Source organism: Ovis aries, chromosome 5, assembly GCF_016772045.2.
Source record: "Ovis aries strain OAR_USU_Benz2616 breed Rambouillet chromosome 5, ARS-UI_Ramb_v3.0, whole genome shotgun sequence".
Taxonomy (NCBI): Eukaryota; Metazoa; Chordata; class Mammalia; order Artiodactyla; family Bovidae; genus Ovis; species Ovis aries.
In genome coordinates, this window is record NC_056058.1 from 33,008,696 (window position 1) to 33,034,806 (window position 26,111).

The window sequence follows — 26,111 nt, forward strand, 5'->3', positions numbered from 1 at the left end:
TAGAACTTGTGGAAATTCTAAATTGCTTCAATTTTTGGCACTGATTGTCCCTGAAAATTTTTGCTTTCTAACTACTATTCTATGCTTAGGACATCTGAAGTGTTTGAGTTCTATCTCATGTAGCATAACTGAAAATAATTGGTAATGTTCTAGCCCTTTGTCTTTCTGTATTGCTCTTTTCTCTCTACTTTATAGTTTATAAACAGAATAACACCAAAGATCGTTATAAACGTCCTTAAGAGAGAAGGAAAAAAAAAAGCCAGGACCTTCTATTTCATAAGAGCAGTTATTATTTATGCATCCAGGCACAGTGATCATTGTTCAATTTGACCTCTATTAACTTGTTGAATAATTCTATTCTATGGAATATTCTATAGAATAATTCTATTCTATATATTTCTTGACCAAAAATGCAATGCTATTTGAGAATAAATTTCCATTTTTCGTTGAGATTATTCCAAATGGGAAAAAGTTTGTATGTATTTGTGTTAGTCTCTCAGTCATGTCTGACTCCTTGCGACCCCACGGAATGTGCCAGGCTCCTCTGTTAATGGAATTCTCCAGGCAAGAGTACTGGCATGGGTAGCCATTCCCTTCTCCAGGGGATCTTCCCTACCCAGGGATCAAACCTGGGTCTCCTGCATTGCAGGCGATTTTTCAGCATCTGAGCCACCAGGGAAGCCCACTCAGTGTATAGTGTTACGATATCGTGCATTTACTTGCCTTCTGACTCACCATTAATCTGACTGTGTGTGATACACACACACACACACACACACACACACACACATAAAGGTTATTTGTCAGCCAAAAATGTCTTTGAGATTACAGTGAAACTGGTTTGTCCACCACCAGATGCATTGGGATCTCTCTATCCTTCCTAGTCTCTGATAACCATCTGGCAGGTAGGGGCTAGCTTTCCCCTTATTATTACTCTCTGATATTGAGGCAGTTTGCCAGCATTTTCTGAATTCCCCCTTTCAGTCAAAAGAGTGCAAAAGGAAAATATAGAGATTATTTTCATATGGATATAAATTATTTCATGCTGTATAGAAGGCAGTGGAAGCTACAGAAAACATTTAATCATTTTGTAATAAGTGAAAGTCACTCGGTTGTGTCCGACTCTTTGAGACCCCGTGGACTATACAGTCCATGGAATTCTCCAGGCCAGAATACTGGAGTGGGTAGCCTTCCCCTTATCCAAGGTATCTTCCAAACCCAGGGATTGAACCCAGGTCTCCCTCATTGCAGGTGGATTTTTTTTACCAGCTGAGCCACCAGTGAAGCCCCTTTTTGTAATAAAGCAATTAATGAATGAATTATTAATAAACTAGAGATTCATAAAATATTATATTGGCTCAGATACCCATGTCTTATCAGAAATCTATTCATTTTTGAATGCAATATGTGAAGGTTATATTGTTCTCTCATTATCTTTAATGTTAATTCATCCCTTTATTTAATTTTATTCATTTATCACACAGTTATTACTTGCTTACTATGTGCCAAGAACTGTGCTGGGTGCTGTCAGTGACTGAAATATGATCCTTGATCTCAGAGAGCTCATAGATATAGAAGGGAAAACCTTTCTCTTCTCCCACCAGAGGACTGTAATATAATTCAAATAGATCTGGTATTATTATAATTAAAGTAGATCTTATTTTGAGAAATATCTTATAATTTTTTCCCTACAGAAGATCTATTTTTGATGTATTTCTTAAAGATGTAAAATGGAAACCTCAAATTCCCATTTTGAAAATAAAATTAAGAATAGCCAGCTACCAATAGGCAATATAGTGGTTTCACTTTCATTGCCCTATGGTTGAGCTGTGTTCTATGGATCAGTGAAAATAACACCCTGAAATAGAGGGACTTCTACAGAAAAGAAGGAAATTTAAACTCCTTTCTTACATGATTATTTGTTACTAGCTTCGTATTTCACATAGTACCAGAGGATATTACTGTGGTGACATTCAGTAAATCTGAGGCAGCAATGCAAATAATTAATAATTTATTCATAGAAATCATGATAAAGTACTGGGAAAACACAATCTGAGAATGGTAGTAATAGAAAAGAAAATGGCACAGTATGAAAACAGTGACAAATGAATAAAGCATGATATATGCCTTTGTTTTTCCAATTTTGATTATTAAATGGGTGAATATCTTTAAAGTTGTTAATTGCATTTAGTTTTAAGGAAACATGTTTTTGAAATTTTATGTTCTTGGCTAAAAATGTTTAGGTTTTTGTTCACCAAATTCCAGAGAAGGGATGCTTTGTGGCTAATCCTGCTTATTATACAAAGTTTCCAAACAGTGGATGAGTTGGGATTTAGGAAGTAACCTTAAAAATTCTGCCCCTCACCCCTATCCTCTGAGTGATGTTTGCATCTTTCCATTTGATCTATAAAGAGAAAAAAAAAAAAAAAGTGTGCGAATTTACTCTGACCACTGCATGAGTGATCCTAATCAATTTTTGGGAATCTTAGGTCCAGCTTAATTCTCTGGCCATTTGGCAAGATTTTCAGGTCTGTTTTGATTCTTTATTTCTTATAAGGTACTAACCCCTTTATTAACTTCAGGAAGGATCAGGGGAAGAGTATGGTGGGAACAAGAGAGGACCTGGGGTGAGAAAAGGTTTGAACTGGGGTTATGGACATGATTTGGGGGCTTCAAGGGTTTTCTCAGTGCCTGTTTAATAAACACTCAAGAAGGACATTATGCTGCTTTGGCATAAAGAGCAAGCGATGTCTTCCTGTGAATGCTTTGCTTTGTAAAAGGCCCTGATGGTCAATTAAAGGTATCTGGGTTTCTGAAGAGGCTGTTTGATTTGAAGCCAGCCTAGGCATGGAGGTCGCTGGCAGTTGCCATCTTTTCTATATAGGCTGGGAAGAAACTTGGTTCCCAGGGTTCTGGAGTCTGAGTTGGTTTAAGGGAGTAAACGATTTCCTGAATGGATTCAAATGGTCCCTGTCAAAGAAATTGGGCCCAGTTTATATGTTAACAGAAAACTGCATAGTTGCATAATGATTTCAGTAGATGGATATATAAAGGAAAAAGCAAAGAATCTCAAGGACTTCTAAGAATAAGATGGTTATCCAGTCCCTTTGTTTCTGCAGTTGTGCCAGCTGACATCAGGCTTCTTATTATTTCTGATGCTAAGAAGCCTCCAGAGAGGCCGTGTGGAACAATTTGTCCTGTGAATAGTTTCTCTTCTTTAAAAGAGAAAATTCCATCAAAAAATGTATTGAAGGATATATACCAAACTATTATTACTCATCACCTTGTGAGTAGGTGGCAGTGGGAACAGAAAGTGTAGTCGTGGTGATGGTGACAGGGAGAGCTTAAGCTTCTTTATGCATTTTGTATCATTTGAATACCAAAACAAATTAATTACAAATAAAGTAAATATTATAACAGGTTTTTCTTCTAAGAACATTAGTTGTTGAGGTTGTATAATCCCAATAATAAACACAACATTTTAACTCCCCAAAAAAGTATGGACATAAAGTCACAATTAAAAAAGACAAACTAATGCTAACAGTCATCTCTCTCAATGAGCGGAACAGAACCATCTCCAGTGTTCTTACCTTCCATTGAGTTCTCAATGCTTTATAATCTTATCTTTTCAGTTTTTACTGTATTTTTGAGCAAAGAGTAAAGGAAAGATATACTTATTTCCATTTCAAGACGGGGAAATCTTCAAGATGGAAAGTTGCCTACTGAGAATACTGGAATAAATTATAGCACATTCATATACTGCTTTAAAAGAGATGGATGTATTTTGACTTGAGAAGTCTGGAGTGTGTTGTTAAGTGAAAAAAATAACACACAAAAAAAGCCAAAACAATTGAAAAGATCACACAAAGTGCACACAAGCACACATGGAAACACTGTTGTGATGAAAGGGATTATATCTGTGAGACTGTATTATAAATTATTTTTACTCCGTGATTTAATTTTTTAAATAAAATGTAACCATAAAAGTATAATACACACTTGTATACATATATACAGGTTTCCCTGGTGGCTCAGTGGTAAAGAACCTGCCTGCCAATGCAGGAGATGAGAGTTTGACCTTTGCTTTGGGAAGATCCCTTGGAAGAGGACATCACACCCCACTCCAGTATTCTTGCCTGGAGAATCCTTTGGACAGAGGAGTCTGGTGGGCTACAGTCCATGGGGTTGCAAAGGAGTCAGATAGGACTCAGCAACTGAACAACAACTATATATATATATATATATATATATATATATATATATATATATATATACATATATATATACACACACCATTAGATAAAATTAAAAATGCATGAATTTACAAAAAGATTGTTTACCCATCCAAGCTACAGATATGTCCCTCTTCAAAGGTATCCAGTCTCATCCTGTCTCCTATTTTCCAGGTAACCACTATCTGTCTTTGCCTGACTCATTTCCTTCTTTTAAGAGATGATTTACTTTCTGTGTGTTTTTATCTAAATGATATATTGCTTGGTCTGGAAAAGCTGAGTAGCCCACACAAATTTATTGCCTTTAGATGAAGGCTCCAGGAGAAGAAATCAACAGTCCCTGATTCACTGACTTCAGGCAGCTTTATAGTTTCCAAGAGTCCTTTCTCAGAAAAGTCAGTATACAGCTTCTGACTGAGTCCTGGGAAAAACAGAACTGACACATATAAAAGGGTATCTGCTGCTAAGTTGCTTCAGTTGTGTCCGACTCTGTGCGACCCCATAGATGGCAGCCCACCAGGCTCCTCTGTCCCTGGGATTCTCCAGGCAAGAACACTGGAGTGGGTTGCCATTTCCTTCTCCAATGTGTGAAAGTGAAGGTGCCCAGTCATGCCTGACTCTTAGCGACCCCATGGACTGCAGCCTACCAGGCTCCTCTGTCCATGGGATTTTCCAGGCAAGAGTACTGGAGTAGGGTGCCATTGCCTTCTCCGAAAAGGGTATCTAGCAGGACTAATATTGAATAGCCAATAGGTAGTCAAAGGGAATAGAGTGCTTTCTGTTTTCTTCTTTTAAGGTCACTGTAGCCTATTACACAAGTCTCAGGTTTATCCAAAGACAGAACACTTCTCTCAGATAAATGAGTGAACTTGCCTGCTTTGAGGCGCAGCACATTTGGAGGAAAGCAGGAGCTTCTCCAGTGCATAATCAAGACAAATAGGGCATAGAGGTCATCAGTGCCAGCCTTATGGGTGTTATGTCATCAGGTAAATTGAACTAGAACCCTTGGATCTCTATCTGTCTCTGGAGTGGTGCTCCTCTAGCCTGGATTGGTTGGCATGTAACTCCGTACATGACTGACACCCTGGGATCTCTTTTCCCTGTCTTGAGTATTCCTTTTGCCTCTCTGTGCCTCTCTACTGGGTTAGGTCCCCTGTTTCCTGATACAAATTTGTTTGTTTTTTTGTTCATGCTTTCTTGTTTTGTTAGCACACATCCCCTATTGGATTTTTTAGAAAGGGTGGGAGGAATATACATTTTTAAATGACACTTTAAGTATAAATGCCCTTATGTTTTTGTCTTATCTCCATAATGATTGATAATTTGGCTGGGTATAGAATTCTATTTTGGAAATCAATATCCTTCTGAATTTTTATTTTATTTCTTCATTGCCTTATTTTCAGGGTTGCTATGGAGAGTCTAGTCTAAAGTCATTTGATTCCTCACACTGTCTATATGGTGAAGTCTTCTCCATTCTACTTCACTCTGCAGAAATATATGAAATTTTCTCTTTGACACTAATGTTCTTGAAAGCTAAGTTACAGCTTGATATAAGTGTTTTTTGATCCAATGTTCTGGACACTCCGTGGGCCATTTCAATCTGGCAATTCAGGTTGAGTCATTTTGTTGGTAATTTCTTTCCCTTTCCAAGTTTTTTTTTTGTTCTCTCTTTTTGGAAAACCTATTAGTTGGCTGTATCAGAGGAACTATTATTCCCGATTCTCTTATCTCTTCATAGCTAGTTTCTATCTTTGGATCTTTTGCTCTACTTTCTGGAAGTCTCCTCTTCTTAACTGATTAATGCTTCTACTGGGTTTTTCATTTCTGCTGTCATGTCTTTTATCTTTCATGAAATCTTTTTTATTCCCTAGAAATACTTTTTTAAAAAAAGCATCCAGTTCGTATTATAGTATCGTCTTTCATCTCTTTGAGAATACTAATGAAAATGGTTATTTAAGATTTCCCTTTCCTGTCATAGTCTCCCTTTCCTCAAAGTTTAGTTTATGTAAGTTTATTTGTACTCTAACTTCAAGGTTAGAGGATTTTCTGACCAACTGGAACTATCTCTAATAATGAAAATACTCCCTCCCCTATGTGTGAGGCTTGTTGATATTATTGTTTATGTTGGGTGGCTTGGCTGGGTTCTTTGTGGGGGAGATTTTGAATGATGTTGTCTTTCAGTATTTATTCGTGTGTTGGACTGATTCTCTAGGAGATAACTTTGCATTCTTTTACTCAAAATACAAACATCTCTTTACTGGAATTCTAGAAGTAAAGCTGCAGTTTTTGCTTTCAGAATTGGTGATGAATATACATTCAGTTAAATTGCAGATGCTTTCAACTGTGCATAGATAGCATCTTCTAGCCAGAGTGCCTCAAATGTTAAATTTAAAAATTTCTGCTAAGATCAGGGAATGGAAGTTGCCCAACAATGTAGATTAGAGGGTCTAATTATTGGTTTGGAGTTTTCCCACAGTTTAAAAAATTATAGACCCTTTCCCTAATTTTTCCCCAGTCCTAGAGGTATCAAATGCTTCTAGATCCTGAGCTTGCAAGAATTCTGTGGCATAAATAAGGTTATTTCAAAATTTTCTCTATTATTAGGGAATTTAGCTTTCTTCCATCTACTGAATCAGTTATTACATGCCCATCTCCGTTGTAGCATCCAGTATATCATTGTTTTCTTTTCTTCTTCACTCTCTCCTTATATATGGGTTTATGTCTCTAAGAAATCATTTTCACTTTGGTTCAGTGGGGATATAAGAAAAAACTAATTTCAATGACGAAATCTGGCTGTCTTAAACTATTAATAGAATGGCCTTAAAAGTTCTTCTGTAATATATGTATTTAAGAATTAACATACTAAAGACATGTTCACTTTGACTCCTAAAATGACAAAATAAGTGCTATGATAATAAGTAAGGAAAAATGAGATATTTTTGTCTGTCTTGAGAGCTGTACCAGCTTGTCAACAATGTTTTCTGAAAACAGTGAAATTGATAACTGTAAGACTGATGATTTCCATCAGTTTCTGTTTTGAGGCTGTTTGAATATTCCACAATTTATTTGTCTGTTTTACTGATTAGGGCCATTTGGGTGGTTTCCAGCTTAAAGTTATTATGAAAGTGTTGCTATAACATTCTAGTACATGTATTTGGTGAAGAAATGCATTCATTTCTGTTGGATGTATACTTAGTAGACTTGCTCGGTAATGAAGATATCCATGTTTTCAGGTTTAGTAGATATTGCCAAAGACTTTTCTGAAATGCTTGTACTGCTTGATGGATCAGAGGATTCGTGCAGAGGATGTTTAGATGGTTAGGAAATATTTCAGACCAACATTGTAAGTGAGGGAATTCCTTTCTTGATGACTCTTTCTCTATATGAATTAATTAAGTGATGCATGCATGCTAAGTCACTTCAGTTGTGTCCAACTGTTTGCAACCCTTTGGACTGTAGCCCACCAGGCTCCTCTGTCCATGGGATTTTTCAAACAAGAATAATGGAGTGGGTTGCCATCACCTCCTCCAGGGGATCTTCCTGACCCAGGGATTGAACCCATGTCTCCTGCATCTCCTGCACTGGCAGACAGGTTCTTTACCACTAGGTACTTAATTATAAATTTTACCTGATGGAAGACATCAACCTGATTGATTCTTGTTAAACAATTCCTATACTAATTTACTTAATTATTAATATTTATGTGTCCAAATTATCTCCCCATTCTATTCTCTTTAGAAAATATTATAAGAAGACAAAGCATCAGGTTACTATTCTCCCTTGCTATAGATTTCTGAGATCATAATTGGTCAAATTCTAGTCTGTAGACTATTTCACAGTCTTCTGAATATTGCAGGTTTATAATGTTTTAAAGAACAACATCCCCCTCCCCACCACTACCATTAACTATTCTGTACATTCTTGTGTGAGAGAGGAAAACAAATCTTCCATAGAGCCATGAAATTTTTCTCTCTTTTTCAAAGAGAAGCATGATTAAGATGAAATTTGAAGTATACCTAATTCACTTAGGGAGCCTGAGGAAATTTGAGTAAGTATAAGAAAGTTTAGAGAATTAAACTTAAAATACATGCTGATTGAATTTAAAGAAGAAGGTGACTCATCTGGAATGTAAAAAAATCAATAAAAGACATGCCTAAGTTGAGAGCCATTGAGAACCACAGGAGAAGGGAACAGGAGGAGGGCGCATGGGGTAAGGCAGCTCAGAGAAACAAGCTTTAAATGCTCATTACAAAAACTCTCCCTTTTTTCCCCATCAGTGGGTATTCCTTTGAAATCTCCCAGAAATGTCCAGCTATCAAATGCAAATTATTTTAATTGATTAAATTTAATTAATAACAATGCTGTGTGTGTGGTGGGGTTGGGGGGGGCAGGCAGGTAACGTAACAAAGAGACTGGCTCTCTTGTAAGCACTACTTTCCCTTTGCTGTCCCATGGCAATTTGTGAGTCAAGGCCTTGGCATGACAAGCTGTTAGTTCACAGGCCTTGGTTTGTTTGCTTAAACTTTTTTTAAAACTGTTTCTTATGCAAATTTAAAAATATTCCCAGAAGTAGAGAGTAGGATGTAATGAATATGATATACCCATCACACAGCCTCAGCAATCATTGGAATTAGCCAGTCTTGTTTTATCTATATAGCCACTCACTTCACCCTACTTCCATGCAGATTATGATGAAGCAAAGCGTAGGCTCCATAACTATTTCATTTTGAAATATTTTAACATATCTTTAAAAGATAAGTTCTTCTCTTTAGAAATACAATCACACTATCATTATCACACCTAAAACAAAATCCTTGATTTGTGTCTAACCTTTTTCTGTTGTATTGATCAAGGAAAATTTGAACTCAAGACTTGGATGAAAGAATCATGTCCTTTACCTTAAAGTTCTCATTATGGTTTGTTGCGGATGTGCATGATGCATTTTATGTTCAAACCTACTCAAGTTGATGATATAATTTTCTTTAATAACTACTGACACTTGCTTTATCTTCTTGTATTTCTCTTATCTATATCAACATTTCTTCATCAAATGGCATTGCCTAATGGAGCAGACATCTGATAGTTTCTTTCCTTTACTGCCTAGGCGTTTTAATTGTAGTATGGTGTCCTTTGGCTACAAACAATAAGAAATGAATGCAAATATAGCATTTTGCACAGTGCTTAAAAATTTCTCCTGCATAATGTCAGTAGACATTTTGCAAATATACCTACAGTGGTGTTCTTGAGATTGACACCAGAGGTTCTCTAGATTAGATCATCTGAGCCCAGAGAGATTCCTGTGACACCATCAGAAACATTTTGATATCATTAATTGTGGCACAGCCATTTAGTGCTTTGAAAAAATGAGAGGATGCTGCAGGTTAACTTCTGCCTCTGTTAAAAGTCAATGAGAGATGGATAAAGAATAATAATGAAACCAGTATCATTGGGCTTTAGCTACCCAGGCATATTCATGTTCTATTGTTGCTCACTCAGTCATGTCTGACTTTTTGTGACCCCATGGACTGCAGCATACCAGGCTTTCCTGTTCTTTACCATCTCGCGGAGCTTGTTCAAACTCATATCCATTGAGTCGGTGATGCCAACCATCTCATCCTCTGTTGTCCCTTTCTCCTACCTTTTCCTAACATCAGGGTTTTTTCTAATGAGTCAGCTTGTCACATCAGATGGCCAAAGTGTTGGAGTTTGAGCTTCAGCATCAGTCCTTTAAATGAATATTCAGGATTGTTTTCTTTTAGGATTGGCTGGTTTGACCTCCTTTCGGTCCAAGGGACTCTCAATAGTCTTCTCCAACACTCCAATTCAAAAGCATCAATTCTTCTGCACTGAGCCTTCTTTATGGTCCAACTCTCACATCCATACATGACAACTGGAAAAACCATAGCTTTGACTAGATGGACCTTTGTTGGCAAAGAGATATCTCTGCTTTTTAATATGCTGTCTAGATTTGTCATGTTCTAAAGGAAATGAATCATCTCCAGTGTTATCGTCACTTGATACAAAACCTGTGGATGCTTTTAACCATGTCATAAATGGATGGGTAAAATTTGCAATGAATACCAAATCACATAATTTGGGTATTTTTAGGAAAAAGAAGAAGTTCAGAATTATATTAGAGTCTCTGCATTCTCATCTAAACTAAGAATGGATTATTGTCTCACTTCTAAAGGCTGTAACTCAAGATATTATATTACATCATACAGCTGTGCTCTGCCAGATTTGAAGGTTGTAAGGCATTTCCCAATTACACTGGCATTACAGTGACATGGATGGCTTTGAGTGGGGACTGGACTATGCCTCTAAATTTTTAACTCTCCATTGCTAGTGGGCAGTGATTGCTCTTCTCTACCTCATTTCTTTTCTATGTTGCCAGTTCCATCAGAAGAGATGAAGTTAAGCTACAATAATAAAACCCAAACATCTCAGAGGCTTTTTACTCACATAAAATCTGCTGAAGGTCAAAGCATCTCTCTGAAAGCTACTGTCCTCCATGTGTTGGAGGAGTTACATTCAACCTTATTTCTTTGAATACTGCTATAACTCTATACTTTATGTTCACTATTTTCATGAGGAGACAACAAAATGACACCATCCCCTCTTTCTGTTTCTCCACTTTCTTTTATCTAACAGCACCTCCACGTGAACATGTGCTTCCACAAGTACTTAGGCAGTGAAAGAGAAAGCATGGAGAATGGTGAAACAGCTCCTCGATGCCTTCACGTGGAAGCAGTGGGTGTCCTTTTGTTACTGAATCAAGGCTTGGTGCTTACAAAACCAGTACTCACAAGCGGTAGACAGGAAGGTTGCCTTTAATCAGAATGCTGGCAATCTGGGCAAAAGGTAGACTAAGCATCCTCTGATTCTTCTTGGCCATGAGAATTTTAAAGGGAAGAAGGGAAGTAATCTCAATTAATCATTGAGATGGCTGTGGAGTGGGGTAGTGGTCAGAGTCACCATCCTCCACTGCACGCAGACTGGTGACATCTTGTGATCTTCCTATTTATGTTATCTTGTCCACACTGTTGTCACACAGTTTGTTCTAGAGATTAGGGAAGTACAAGCTAGGGAGGAGATCTGGTCATCTGTTCATTACTTATTCTTCATTTCTACTTCTTAGATGTGTAGAAAGAACTGAAGAGTTAGCCAAGGTGTCATATGATTAACAGATTTGAAAGGTGTGCTTGAGCCAGAGAAAAATAGAGCATAGGGGTGCCTGGTTTAAGGTTAGTGACAAGACAAAGAGGTGCCTCCTGCAAATAGCTCTTTCCAGCAAAAGGCAAAAAGATTTTTCCTGCCAAAAGCTGCTTACACTTTTCCACTCATATTTTATGGGCCAAAGCAAGTCACCCAGCCAGGCTGAAGTTTAAAGGGGCAAGGATAGGCATTCCTTCTGTGTAATGAGAATGAGAGAGAATTGGAAATGCTGGTGGGCCTCACAGGTGTCTGTTACACCAACTATATTCTGAATTATTTCTTTAAAAGTTGCTAAAACTCTACTTAATGTTCATCATGTTGGTGAGGAGACAAAGTTAGGACACTTTTTAAAAAAATTTCTCTTAATAAGGAAGATTTTCCCTTAAATATTGTGTATTACCACAAGTATTTTGATGACTTTGGATCAGTCTTTCTCAAGCCTTAATGTGCATCCAAATCGTCCAGCATCCAAGTGCAGATTTTCGTTTAGGAGGTCCGAGGTGGGGCCCCAGAGTCTGATTTTTAAACAGCTTTCAGGTATTGCTTTGCTAATGTGCAAGATGAGTGCAATTGTGCGGTAGTTTGAGCATTCTTTGGCATTGCCTTTCTTTGAGATTGGAATGAAAACGGACCTTTTCCAGTCCTGTGGCCACTGCTGAGTTTTCCAAATTTGCTGGCATATTGGATGAAGCACTTTAACAGCATCATTCTGTAGGATTTGAAAGAGCTCCACTGGAACTCCATCACCTCCACTAGCTTTGTTCATAGTGATGCTTCCTAAGGCCCACTTGACTTCACCTTCCAAGATGTCTGGCTCTAGGTGAGTGATCACACCATCGTGGTTATCTGGGTCATGAAGGTCATTTTTGTATAGATCTTCTGTGTATTCTTGCCACCTCTTCTTAATATCGTCTGCTTCTGTTAGGTTCATACCATTACTTTCCTTTATTGTGCCCATCTTTGCATGAAATGTTCCCTTGGTATCTCTAATTTTCTTGAAGAGATCTCTAGTCTTTCCCATTCTGTTGTTTTCCTCTATTTGCATTGATCACTGAGGAAGGCTTTCTTATCTCTCCTTGCTATTCTTTGGAACTCTGCATTCAAATGGGTATATCTTTCCTTTTTTCCTTTGCCTTTTGTGTCTTTTCTATTCTCACCTATTTGTAAGGCCTCCTCAGACAACCATTTTGCCTTTTTGCATTTCTTTTTCTTGAGGATTGTCTTGATCCCTGCCTCCTATACAAGGTCACGAACTTCCGTCCATAGTTCTTCAGACACTCTGTCTATCAGATCTAATCCCTTGAATCTATTTGTCACTAAGTGCCTGTCTCAGGGAAGCCTGGAGTGCTGAAGTCCATTGGATCGCAGAGTCGGACATGACAGAAACTGAACTGAACTGAGCAGGTAACGCTGCTGCTGGCCTGTGGAGCATCCTTGGAATAGCAGGGCTTTGGTCTGTCCCTCTGCTTAGAGAGGGAGAACCATCGTGATTTTCATTGAATTCAAAAAGAAATTTAGGCCATTAGTTTTTGTCCCTCCCCTACATCTGAATTAAGAGCAGCGTCTCATGGTGATGGTTGTCAAACATGTAGGAAGACTGTCAGCACAATTCAAAAACCTACTTCTGAAAGATAATTGGCTTTGTGTTCATTCATATTAAAACAGGACTGCAAGGAAGAAAGGAGACCTAATTGAACACTCAAAGCGTCCCACTAAAAGCCAGCGTCTAATTATGGCAGGGCCCACACAGCAGGGACACTGAAGGGCAGAGGAGATACTGAAAACATCTTTATATGCTTTTCCTCTGAAGAGCCCTTCCTGAGATCAAATGCAATTTGAGCTAAGAAGGCAGCAACTCACAAGCTCTACCCCCAGCAAGCATCTCAGAGACAAGGCGCTCAAAGCATTTGTCATCATGCTTCGATTTTGCCTAATTATTAATAGAACACTTCCCCCCAACCCCCAATTCTTTACTAATTAAGATTTCTTGCATGCTTTAAAGCATTTCACTTAGCACTCAGGATTCCAGATGAGTTGCTATTTGGCTCCAAGATGCAGACTTGCTTTGAAGGACTGCTGTAGAATTGTGTGGACGTGCACTTGGGTAGGAATGAGGCTGGACTGGATAAGAGCACTCATGGGCACTGCACATTTTGCTCAGAGTCTTTTTTTTCCCCTTTTCTCATTTGTAATGCCAGCCCATGGTGGTGGAATGGGTATATTGCTATAAATTATCAGCCATGTCTCATACTTCTTATTCTGGAGGTGTAATTCAAAGAACTGTCGCAAGGAATAGCAAAGCTATATATTCTTCTTTATAGCAATCATCATAAAAAAATTCCCAATTACTTTAAATTACCACAGAATGACTTCAAAATCAACCCCAGCCCTGCTGCCCTTGATTTTCTTGCAATTAGTTCAAAGGGCAAGAGACAGAGCAGTAAGTTTAGAGGTATATTATATAGCAGTTACATTTTTCATGATCAAGGAACTTTTAGTTTACAGCTTCTTTCCTTTGAACTGATTCATTGAAGGGGACAATAATTCCAAGTCTGTCCCCTTATTCTGCTGACACTCAATTTCTGGGGCTTGAACATATTTCACTTCCCTTTTATCATCAGAATATTTAAAACTCTAATTTAAAATCTTTGCAAATGCTTGGTTTCTAATGTGATACACTGTAACTCATTGGTATTAGCCCAAGGTATTCTGCAATGCCCAAATCCTGCCCTGGCAAAGCCTCTCCTCTTCAGGATACCCTGATGATGAAGATAGATAGATAAGGGACAGTTGTAAAGGCAAGTACTCCTTCGTGTACTTGTGTCCAGAGTCATAGTCCACAGAGTCCCCATGCTCAGTCTCCCAACATAGGAACATTTGCTAAACCAGCCTGTAACATATGAGAACATTTTTTCTTATCCCTAAAATTAAACCTTAATTTTACCATCAACATATGGGCATAGGAGGAGCAACCAAATAATTGAGATCATCCACTCAAGTAGATGATACATCAGTGACTGCCCTGATGGGAAAGGCTCTGGTACACTTAGTCCCCACCTGGAAGTGAGTGGGTGGCCTGCAGGGGGTTAAGCCCCTTGAAAGGCTGAATTACTTTCTGTGCAATCCGTCTTACCATTATAGCCATGTCAAGTTCTAGTACAAGTACAGAAACTCTTAACATGAAGCCATCTATTCTCCACTGATGCGTTTGTCCATCCATCAGTCCATTCATCCAGCCTATCAAGGGAAAAAGGTGAGCAGTGATGGTGTCTGTTTATCCTTCTTTGACTAGAATATCTCTTCTGGTGTCTGTCTCACTGTTTCCCTCCAAAGTAGTCACGTACAGCCCTTGGTTTAGAAATTACAGATCGGTTTTTCAAATATTGATATGTATTTTAATAAGAGGCGGGTTGACTGGTGTGGTGTAAAGAGTACCTAGATTAAATAAATTTGTCCAAAGGCGCAGTATCCCCCAACTCCAGATCACTCAATCCCCCTATATTTGGAGAGTTGGATATATGCATGGATTCACTCTTTAATAGTTATTCTCATTCATTTTTACTCTTCCCCCATATTGGATAAGGAAATGGCAACCCACTCCAGTGTTCTTGCCTGGAGAATCCCAGGGATGGGGGAGCCTGGTGGGCTGCAGTTTATGGGGTCACACAGAGTCGGACACAACTGAAGCGACTAGGCAGCAGCAGCAGTAGCAGCATATGAAAAGCATATGGAAGTGGACAATAAATTTAAACTGTTTCCTTCCCTTTATAGAACAATTTTAGATAACTTCAAACAATGTTTCTGCTTAGATCTTATGAAATATATGATACAAGTTTTTCCCAGGATAGGTTGTTTTGAGCTATTTTCCTTATGGCAGAAAGTGAAGAGGAACTAAAAGCCTCTTGATGAAAGTAAAAGACGAGAGTGAAAAAGTTGGCTTAAAGCTCAACATTGAGAAAACGAAGATCATGGCATCCGGTCCCATCAGTTCATGGGACATAGATGGGGAAACAGTGGAAACAGTGTCAGACTTTATTTTTGGGGGCTCCAAAATCACTGCAGATGGTGATTGCAGCCATGAAATTAAAATTCGCTTACTCCTTGGAAGAAAAGTTATGACCCACCTAGATAGCATATTCAAAAGCAGAGACATTACTTTGCCGACTAAGGTCCATCTAGTCAAGGCTATGGTTTTTCCTGTGGTCATGTATGGATGTAAGAGTTGGACTGTGAAGAAGGCTGAGCACCGAAGAATTGATGCTTTTGAAGTGTGGTGTTGGAGAAGACTCTTGAGAGTCCCTTGGACTGCAAGGAGATCCAACCAGTCCATTCTGAAGGAGATCAGCCCTGGGATTTCTTTGGAAGGAATGATGCTAAAGCTGAAGCTCCAGTACTTTGGCCACCTCATGCGAAGAGTTGACTCACTGGAAAAGACTTTGATGTTGAGAGGGATTGGGGTCAGGAGGAGAAACGGACGACAGAGGATGAGATAGCTGGATGGCATCACGGACTCGATGGACGTGAGTCTGAGTGAACTCCGGGAGTTGGTGATGGACAGGGAGGCCTGGTGAGCTGCGATTTATGGGGTCGCAAAGAGTCAGACATGACTGAGCTACTGAGCTGAACTGAACTGAGCTATTTTCTATTGCCTTTTTGATCATTCTGTCCACTCCTATATTTTTATATCCCAAATATGCTAAAAACTCCTGCTGAGAGTGTTTCTAACACTCATTACTCAGAGTTGACTTTCATCAGGAAACCTTCACATTTGATTATCTCTTATCTCTGTTATATAGGCAGCCTCTTCATGTTAGCTAAATGCTTCTCTTTGGTCTATATCCAATCACTTGACCCCTCCCTAATTCCCATGTAGCCACCATGCTATTTTTCTTTTCCACCAGACTATATATAATGTCTCCTTTTCCTCACTTAACACTCAAACAGTTCTCCCATTTAATGTGACTCTGGTCCCATCACTTCTCTGAAATAGCTCTTTCAAAAGTCACTGAGAGTATTTTTGTTGCTAAGGATGTTTTTCAGTTTTTATCATATGTAACTTTTGAATTGTATTCGATATTGTTGGTCCTTGCCTTCTTGAAACGATCTCTTAGCTTGCTTTCCATGAAACTATTTGCACCTGCTCTTGTGTTTGTCTGAGTTCTCTTCCAACTCCTTCTCCATGATGTTTCTCTACGGTTGTAGAGCTTCTTTAACCTTGATCCTGCGTCTGCTCACCATCTGACTCGCCAGTCTGTCCCTTAGCAATAGCATTTATACTTATAGCTTCAATCTCTTCCTCCAAGTAAATGACTCACACATTTACATCTGTAGGGAAGACCTCTTCTCTCGGCTTCAGATTACCTCTCTCCTTGCATTTCTTGTGGATAAGTTACAGCCATCTCAGAAACAGTGAGATTAAAAATAAACTGATACACTCTTACCCAGAGCCTGATCTTCTCTGAGATTCTAGTTCTGCATAAACATCATCACTTATCTAAGATATGCCATCTAGAATCTTAGGAGTCATCCTTGACACCTCGTTTTTCTCCTTTTATAAACTCATTCAACATTTACTCCACAAATAGGTATGAAGTGCTTTGATGTGCCAGCAGCGATTTTAGTGCAAGATGGGCACGCTAAGTTGCTTCAGCTGTATCCGACTCTTTGTGACTCTATGAACTGTGGCCTGCCAAGCTCCTTTGTCCGTGGGGTTGTCTAGGCAGTAATGCTGGAGTGGGTTGCCATGCTCTCCTCTTAGCACAAGATACACATTATAAAATAAGTCCATATCCGATTCATCATCTATTCCTATCAGTTTTACCTCTTCTAAATAACCTCTCCCCTCCATTTCACCCCTTCTGCTCCAAGCTGTCACCACCTCTCACTCCACTGCAATTTCCTTCTTTCTGGTCTAGCTACACAGTTGCTGGGACAGACTTTCCAAAGGCTGACCATGTCATCCTAGCCCATACCAACTTCCTGCTCTTGCTTAAGTCCCCCAGTGCTCTTGGAATTAAAAAAAGAAGTCACGAGTGTGACTTCCTAGGCCAGGACTGCTTCCACTTGCTTCTGGTCCAGCTACTTTCCACCCCTTCTGCCACAGGTTCTTTGAATATTATTCCTTTCATTTTTTTGTACAATCTCCTTTCACAGCTCAACACAATCCTCACTTGTACAGAAACATGTCCCCTGCCTCCCTGGACTAAATCTAATGCTGTTACTATACACTCTTGTGGATCAGGGTTGTGTCTTTATTTATGTATTTTCACAGAGTATGTCATGCTTAGTATAGTGCTTGATATATATTTGGGATTCATTATTATTTATAAATGAACAAATGATAGCCTCATGTTTATGAAAATAAGTAACCCAGACTTTTTGCTCACTTATTCATCATAATGAAATTCTTTGGATTGTTGGGGCCTTTGCTGACATTTTTGTTAGGCTCTGCCTAGACTATTTGTCCTGAAGTGACCTTTTAGCCAGTTACGTGTAGACATTATCATATTTGATCATTTAAGATGCAACAGAGAACCTCAAACTATTTACACTAAACTAATCATTGGGGGATATATAAATTAACATTAAGTACTTGCATTTATCAAAAATTTCCTTAACTCACAGTTGAGCTATACATAATTGCATAAATTATTTTAAAAAGTGATATTCATAGGAGAAAACCTTGTAATTATGCTGGGTATGAAAAGATAACTGACAGAAAAGAAGATGAAGCTATTTATCCTGCTTAAAGTAATTTAGAAAAGTACCCAAACACTTTGGTTATGGTCTTGTGACTGCCAAAATCAGATGCTAAAACTTGGCATGTTTGAGTTTATATTTTGTCTCCTTTTCCTTATCCTGACACTGCTTGCTGCAATGTCTGGAGAAATAAAGAGGAGAAAGAAGTGGGTCAAGCAAGAGTATGGAACCTGGATAAACCACCAAATTAAAAGTGAATTCAAAGATGAATAAAAGTTGAACAAAAGCACTCAACCTGCTGCTATTATTCATAGAGGGCATGCATTGGTCACATGATCTTAAGACTTCTTTACTTCTTAGTAAAATGAAATCAGTAATATATAGACTATTCACAGTAGCCAAGACACGGAAGCAACCCAAATGTCCATCCGCAGATGAATGGATAAAGAAGATGTGATACATGTGTTCAATGGAGTATTACTCAGCTGTAAAAAAAGAATGAAATAATGCTATTTGCAGCAACATGGATGGACCTAGAGATTATCATACTTTAAGTAAAGTAACTCAGACAGAGAAAGACATATCATGAGATAAAATAACTTGTATTTGGAATCTAAAAAATTTATACAAATGAACTTATTTACAAAATAGGCTCACAGAGATAGAAAACTAACTTATGGTTACCAAAGGGGAAATGGAGGGGAGGGATAAATTAGAAGCTTGTGATTAACATATACCCACTGCTAAGCTGCTAAGTCACTTCAGTCGTGTCCAACTCTGTGCGACCCCATAGACAGCAGCCCACCAAGCTCCCCTGTCCATGGGATTTTCCAGGCAAGAGTACTGGAGTGGGTTGCCATTGCCTTCTCAGCAATATACCCACTACTATATATTAATATAAAGTAGATATATATAATTGAATCACTGCACACCTGAAACATTGTAAATCAACTATTTGTCATTGTTGTTCAGTCCCTAATTGTGTCTGACTCTTCATGACCCCATGAACTGCAGCATGCCATGCTTTCCTGCCCTTCACCACCTTCCTGAGTTTGCTCAAACTCATGTTCACTGAGTCGGTGATGGCATCCAGCCATTGCATCTTCTGTTGCTCCCTTCTCCTCCTGCCCTCAATCTTTCCCAGCATCAGGGTCTTTTCCAATTAGTTGGCTCTTCACATGAGGTGCCAAAGTATTGGAGCTTCAGCATCAGTCTTTCCAATGAATATTTAGGGATGATTTCCTTTATGATTGATACCTAAATTAAAAAAAATATATATATATGGCAGGAAGAATTAAACAAGGTAATATATGTGAATGCTCTGTGGAATGTTATACCACACAGTTAGCTCATATTGAGATTTTTTTTTTTAATTGTAAATAGCTTGGCCTCCTGACTTCTTGAGATTCCTTTAAAAGTCTAAGACTTTTAAAATGTCAAACACTTTTTAGTGAGTTCTGTGTGCAGATACAATTCTAAATACCTTATGAATATTAATTCATTTAACCCTTATGTCAACTTTATTATGAAATAAAGAATATTATCATCACCCTTATTTATAGATTAAGAAATGGAAGTAAAAGGAAGTAAAATGGAAGGAAATTTTTTTCCAGAGGTAAAAAAATCTCATAACTACAAAGTAGTGGTTTATATTGGGGAAGTAATGGCCTTGTTCTAGAAAATTCTGCATCTTAACTAAAACTCCACCTCTCTAACTTACCCTTCACCTATAAAGCATGAACTCCATATCTGAGATTTAGCTGCTACAAAGAAAGATTCTTTTCTCCACTTTCTGTCTGAGTGTCCCCCAGCTTCACTTTGCGTCTCAGGTCGGTGCTGTGATACCGGCTCTTACTTCAAGATAGGATTTACTGTTCTACTTTATTTTCTTTTCAGGATACCATGCCAGAGTGCTTTTGAAATTTTGTTATTCTCTGCACCAATGATTTGTCCTCTGAAATAGAGAAATAACATTTGTCATCCTGACATTTGGAGATCTGGACCATGCCATTTGTTCGTTTTTAGCTTTGTTTTAGGTAGTAAATCAGGCAAGATATGGGGCTACCTTACTTAGAGATGAGATGTTATCCATAATAAGAGTCTCTTGGTATCAGAATGTTGTACATAAGAATTTTTTTTCCCCAGAACTTTCCACCTCATACAGAAATGTTTTTCTTTTCATAGACTTTTGTTTTCTCTCTTTTCCTTTCTTACAAATGCAAGGGGTTCTATTTAGTTGTTGAGGTCTTATCTTTTCTGACATAATAGCAAGAATATCTATATTTATTAATCTCCATTATTTCCCTAAGGTGATTTTGGTTATACAAGTCTCAGAACCAATGATTTGATCTGACTTTTAGGAGGACAGGATTAAATTACTTCTGAATAAGCTTAGCTGTATAGACCAAGGAGTTGTTTCATATATGTGTGTGTGTCCATTTCAAATTTAGCAAATCTTAAGAATTTCCCAAGCCAAATTTGAGCATGTTTTGAATCTCAAAGCGAGATGCTGTAGATGTGATTAATAGAATGGTAAAGTTTTTTCAGCACTGATTTTGAACTATTGTAATAATTAAATGTTTAGCTATGTAGACAAGTGTTTAAAAATGGGAAATATTCAACTTTGTCAAATTTTCCAATTCTCTTTTGTGCTTTAGATACTCTTGAATTAAGCCATATTTGACCTAATTAGGTTGAATGTATTAGAAAATAATTCTTTCATGTTTTATACATAAAATCAATGGGAAGCAATGAGAGGTCAATAATATCTTCCTGTTTTGGTAATAGTAGTAGTGAAAGTCCCTTGGTCATGTCCGACTCTTTGCGACCCCATGGACTGTATAGTTTATGAAATTTTCCAGGCCAGAGTACTTGAGTGGGTAGCCTTTCCCTTCTCTAGGGGACCTTCCCAACCTAGAGATCGAACCCAGGTCTCCTGAATTGCAGGCAGACTCTTTACCAGCTGAGCCACAAGGAGTTTTGGACTTTCTGAGGATGTAAATTGCCATTGTTGAAACAATATTGGACACCTAGTTACATATGAATTTCAGGTAAACAGTGAATATTTTGGGGATTGAGCTTCAGTCTCCTCCATTGCAGGCAGATTCTTTACCATCTGAACCACCAAGGAAGGCCTTTAAAACACAAGTGAAAGTGAAAGTGAAGTCGCTCAGTCATGTCCAACTCTTTGCGACCCCATGGAATGTAACCTTATCAGGCCCCTCTGTCCATGGGATTTTCCAGGCAATCTCCTTCTCCAGGGGATCTTCCCGACCCAGGGATCGAATCCAGGTCTCCCGCATTGTAGACAAGTGTGTACAAAATCCTACATGGTACATGTTTATACTTTAAAAAAGTTTATTATATAGCAGGGTGCCCTATATTTTTATTTATTGATTTTGGCAACCCTATTCTAGTTCTTGGAGAAGTCAATGACAACCCACTCCAGTACTCTTGCCTGGAGAATCCCACGGATGGAGGAGCCTGGTAGGCTGTAGTCCACGGGGTTGCTAAGAGTCAGATACGACTGAGCGTCTTTACATTCACTTTTCACTTTCATGCATTGGAGAAGGAAATGGCAACCCACTCCAGTGTTCTTGCCTGGAGAATCCCAGGGACGGCGGAGCCTGGTGGGCTGCCATCTATGGGGTCACACAGAGTCGGACACGACTGAAGTGACTTAGCAGCAGCAGCAGCAGCTTTCTAGTTCTGGTTAGTACTACTACTACTGCTCCTTATTGGACACTGATTTTTCTCAGGGATTCTATTTAAAACTAAGAATTTTATCATTTCTAAATGTCAAATTGACCCCAAAATGGGATATAAAGGCTTTGTGAACAAAATCAGATAAATAAATACAGAAAGGAAGGCATGCAAAGATTGTAATTAATTCATTTTTGTTCATTTAAGGCTCATAAGGAAGAACAAAAAATTCACCCCTCTTCTCCATGCTAAATCTATCCTGGAGACAGGGTCGTAGGCCAGGGGTTAGACTGAGGCCCCTAAGCCTTATCCTAGCAGCATGGCTACCCCACCTGGTCAGTTCTGCAGCTCTCAAACTGGCTCAGCCTTCTTTATTGATAGACGTGCTATATAGAATGTGAAAGCAGCCCACACACCTTATTGCTGCTGGGAAATATTGTATTCAGTGCTCTTCCTTCCGCTTGCTCCCCTGCTTTCTTCCTGTCCTGCCTTTTGTCTGTCCTTGTCCTATACAGGCAGATTCTTTGATAGCCATCAAACACTGGGAGGAATAATCCACTTAAACTCATCTCCAAATCTTAGTACAATGTTTTAGACCTACTAGGTATTAAAAAAATTGTTACACCAAACAAAATGCTATAATCCTATCACAGCAAAGGCTGAAAAATAAAGTGTTCAGATCCTATTTGGGATAATAGGTAAAGTCACTCAGTCATATGTCCTACTCTTTGCGACTCCATGGGCTGTAGCCTACCAGGCTCCTCTGTCCATGGGATTTTCCAGGCAATAGTACTGGAGTGGATTGCCATTTCCTTCTCCAGGGGATCTTCTCGACCCAGGGATCGAACCCGGGTCTCCCACATTGTAGACAGATACTTAACCGTCTGAGCCACCAGAGAATTTACATTAATATATATAAAATTGAGCAGTGATGTTGACCTGGTTTATACTGATATTTTCTGTAATAGTATTGACTTTTATAATGGGAATGGGTCTTTGCTATGAACCCTGAATTGCCAAGGCAATCCCATTCTAATTTATGTAAACAATAGTATTATTAAAATCATGATAAATATTCCCTTTCCCTCTTAAACACAGGTTAATGAGAGTGGAAGTGCCTTCACCAGGGACAAGAAATAAATAAAGTGAAGTCTATTTAACTTTTTTGTTTGTTTGAATTGGATACTTTTGTAAATTTTCCAAGCTTTAACTTTTATTTCTCAAGTTTTAGCTTAATCTATTGAAAAAATAAACTAAAAGTAGTGTTGATATAAAAAAAAGAATAATTTTATTTGGTAGATCTTATTTTACTCACTTTTTTGGTGATTCGTAAAGTACGTATCTTTCTGTGGCTAAAACAAAGTGTTGTTTTTCTGAACTTTGATCCAGAAATGCAAATAAAGCACATAAAATGAGCACCAACACACACATATATTCTTTTCTGCTACATATTTTACAAAATATTTAAGATTCTTTTCCATTATCAGTTATTACATGATACTAAATTTAGTTTCTGTGTTATACAATATGTCCCTGTTTATTTATTTTAAATATAGTAGTGTATATATGTTAATCCCAGATTCCTAATTTATCCCAGGACCTCCTTTCCCCTCTGGTAACTATAAATTTGTTTTCTACATCTGTGAGTTTATTTCTGTTTCATAAACAAATTCATTTGTATCATTTTTCTTTTAGATTACATATATAAACGATATGATATTTGTCTTTCTCTGTCCAACCAAATTTTGGCATTCTTAATTCCATCTTGGGACTTGGTTACCAGGCAGGCTTTTTTACTTGCCATCAAGAATATAATCTACAAGTCTTCACTGATAAAGAAAACATTGTTAATGGAAGAAGAATCTTCTTAGGAAACTGAATCTCCTTTTTAGTTCCAGAAGTGGCTAACCACTTACTGAGAAAACTTGAACTAAAGAAAATATATTCAGAACACTGACAGTTCAGTGAGGATTGTTATTCTAACAGAAAAATATTTGACCTCTAGGCAAGGGCTTTGACTCCGTGCCCTTTCCCCCAAACAGGCTGTCTGACTGTCAGGCACTCAGATAACTTATCCATCGTGTGACAGCTTGTGCCCTGGAAGTGACAGTGTGTCTGCAGTGGGACAACATGTGGCTGCTTGGTGGAGTGTAGCAGAGGGGGGATGTCTTTGTTTTTCTAAGGCTCTCTAGTATGTGACTAGTTCAGTTAATAGTTACAGTAATGTATATCCAGTCACTTCTCAGGGAACGGACTATTCATGAAACATGCTTTTGTTCACATCAGCTGAGTTATTGGCAAGCGGAATATTCTTCAATTTTAGTTATTCTCAAATTCCTTCTTCTCACAAGGTTACCTTGTGCAGGGCACTTGGGTGAATAGCATTTCCATCTCCTTTCCTCACATGTTGAAGCCCCGAGAGGTCTTCTTAATCAAGCAAGGGTGAGGAAAGTAAAGGGGAGCAGCTGAAAGAAAGATCCATTTTCGTGGCCTGTCGTCTGTTGATTTCATTTTCAGACAGAAGTATACCACCATGCCAATGTCTTTGGATCCTTGACTTCTTCAGGAAATCATTTTGCCTGGAATCATTATCCTTCTCAATATAATTTAGTTGCATGGCTGTTTTGCGCAAGCCACAATGTCAGTTCTCTCCTGAATTTTTCAGTTTTTGCTGTCACCATCCTTAGGAAGCTCACATTACAGCTAGCCCAGCCCATCAAGCTGCCCTGCAATCGTAAGCTACAGCACAGCATAGGACAGAACGTTAGACTGGAAACTTGCCTGGGATGGCGTGGCCGTGTATTTCCTATTTATTCCTGAAGAAACTTAACTCTGAAGTTCCTCAGCATTAACAAACAAGAGGAGCTACCAAATGGTCTCTAACAGGTCCTCCAAATCTACAGCTGAGTAATGTCAGGTGACCTTTTTATCAGTGGGCTTCTTATGATCATGAGAGTAAAGTGACCTTCCCTTTAGGCCCTGGTGTTGGGTTATTTCTTTGTATCTGATTTTGATCTTGCCTCATTCTATAGGGATTGTTTCTGGTCTGTACAACATTCTTCAAAGGACACATTCATAAAGGCCATTTTCCAGTTGAGTCTAGAGACACTTACTTCCAGGCATGATACTTATGGCGCTCTATCATAAAGTTCCAACATGTCATATTACTCAGAATGGTCCATTCATAAATAGGCTGGGTTCAAAACACAGACCCTTGTTTTTTTAAAAATAAGCTAAGCCTCTCTGAGGTATCAGGCTGCTCTCAAGTGTTTGTCCATTGACTCTATTTTTTTCTCCTAGAGGATGGACTTACTTTCCTTGTCTCTGCTTTGAATAGGAAAACAACAATAACAAATTGATGAGAATGCTTTGTTTGTAAAGGGAAGGTGGGGGCAGAGAGAAGGCAAAGGATGTGTGTGGGTGTGTTTGTGTGCACATGGGAACTCCAGGGAGGAATAGCATTTGTGAGATGTTTTCCTGGAGGAACAGTTTCGAATTTGTTTTGGTGTAAATTGAGCCAGAAGTTTGAAAATAAGAAGCAACTTCATAAACGTTTGCTCTCTGTATCACCACCGTGTTAAATCAATGCAGCATTTGAACCAGTTTTGTTTTTCTAATTCCATTGTACACTTGGGAAAGCAGAAGGTGTTTTGCAGAATCTGGCATTATGCAGAATCTGGCGCTTGGTTATTTGGAGAAGGCTGCTTTACCCACTAGGTCACAGTAAACGACTACAGACGCTAAGAATATGTTGACAGTGTCAGTAGTGAAATCTTTGCCACACAGATTGTGAAAAATTGAAGGAGGGTGGAAAATAACTTATTTTGCTAACAATCTATTTCCCATCTGTAGTTTGTATCTGCTGAAGCTGGAAGTCCTTGCCTCCCCTCCTCAAAGTCTGTCTCTTTTCTTTGACAGACGTGCTTCCTTGAAGTTTTCAGTTCAGATGACTGTTATTAACAGCAACCTTTAGAGTACATTGGGGATTAATTTAATTTTTGATATGTATTTTTAATATGGTTTCAAGATGCTAGAATGTAGATACAGTTCTTGTTAAAAAAAAAAAAAAGTTTAGACAGGTTGATTCATTTAACTACCCAGCAGGATATGATTACTTTTTCTAAAGTTAAATTCCAAAGAAGAAAATCTAACAACTTCATCCACATACATAAGCACACACTATATAAATAAATGTTTATATGCATATCTATGCACACACACACACAATGTGGTAGTGACGTCTCAACCAGGCAAGAAATGTTT

At 38.4% G+C, this 26,111-nt stretch overlaps 1 long non-coding RNA gene across 1 annotated transcript in view; it reads left to right on the forward strand.

Moving 5' to 3' along the window:
• Nucleotides 1-26,111, forward strand: part of LOC121819630 (uncharacterized) — a 366,128-nt gene that overhangs the window by 156,041 nt on the left and 183,976 nt on the right. The gene's annotated exons all lie outside the window — the stretch shown is intronic.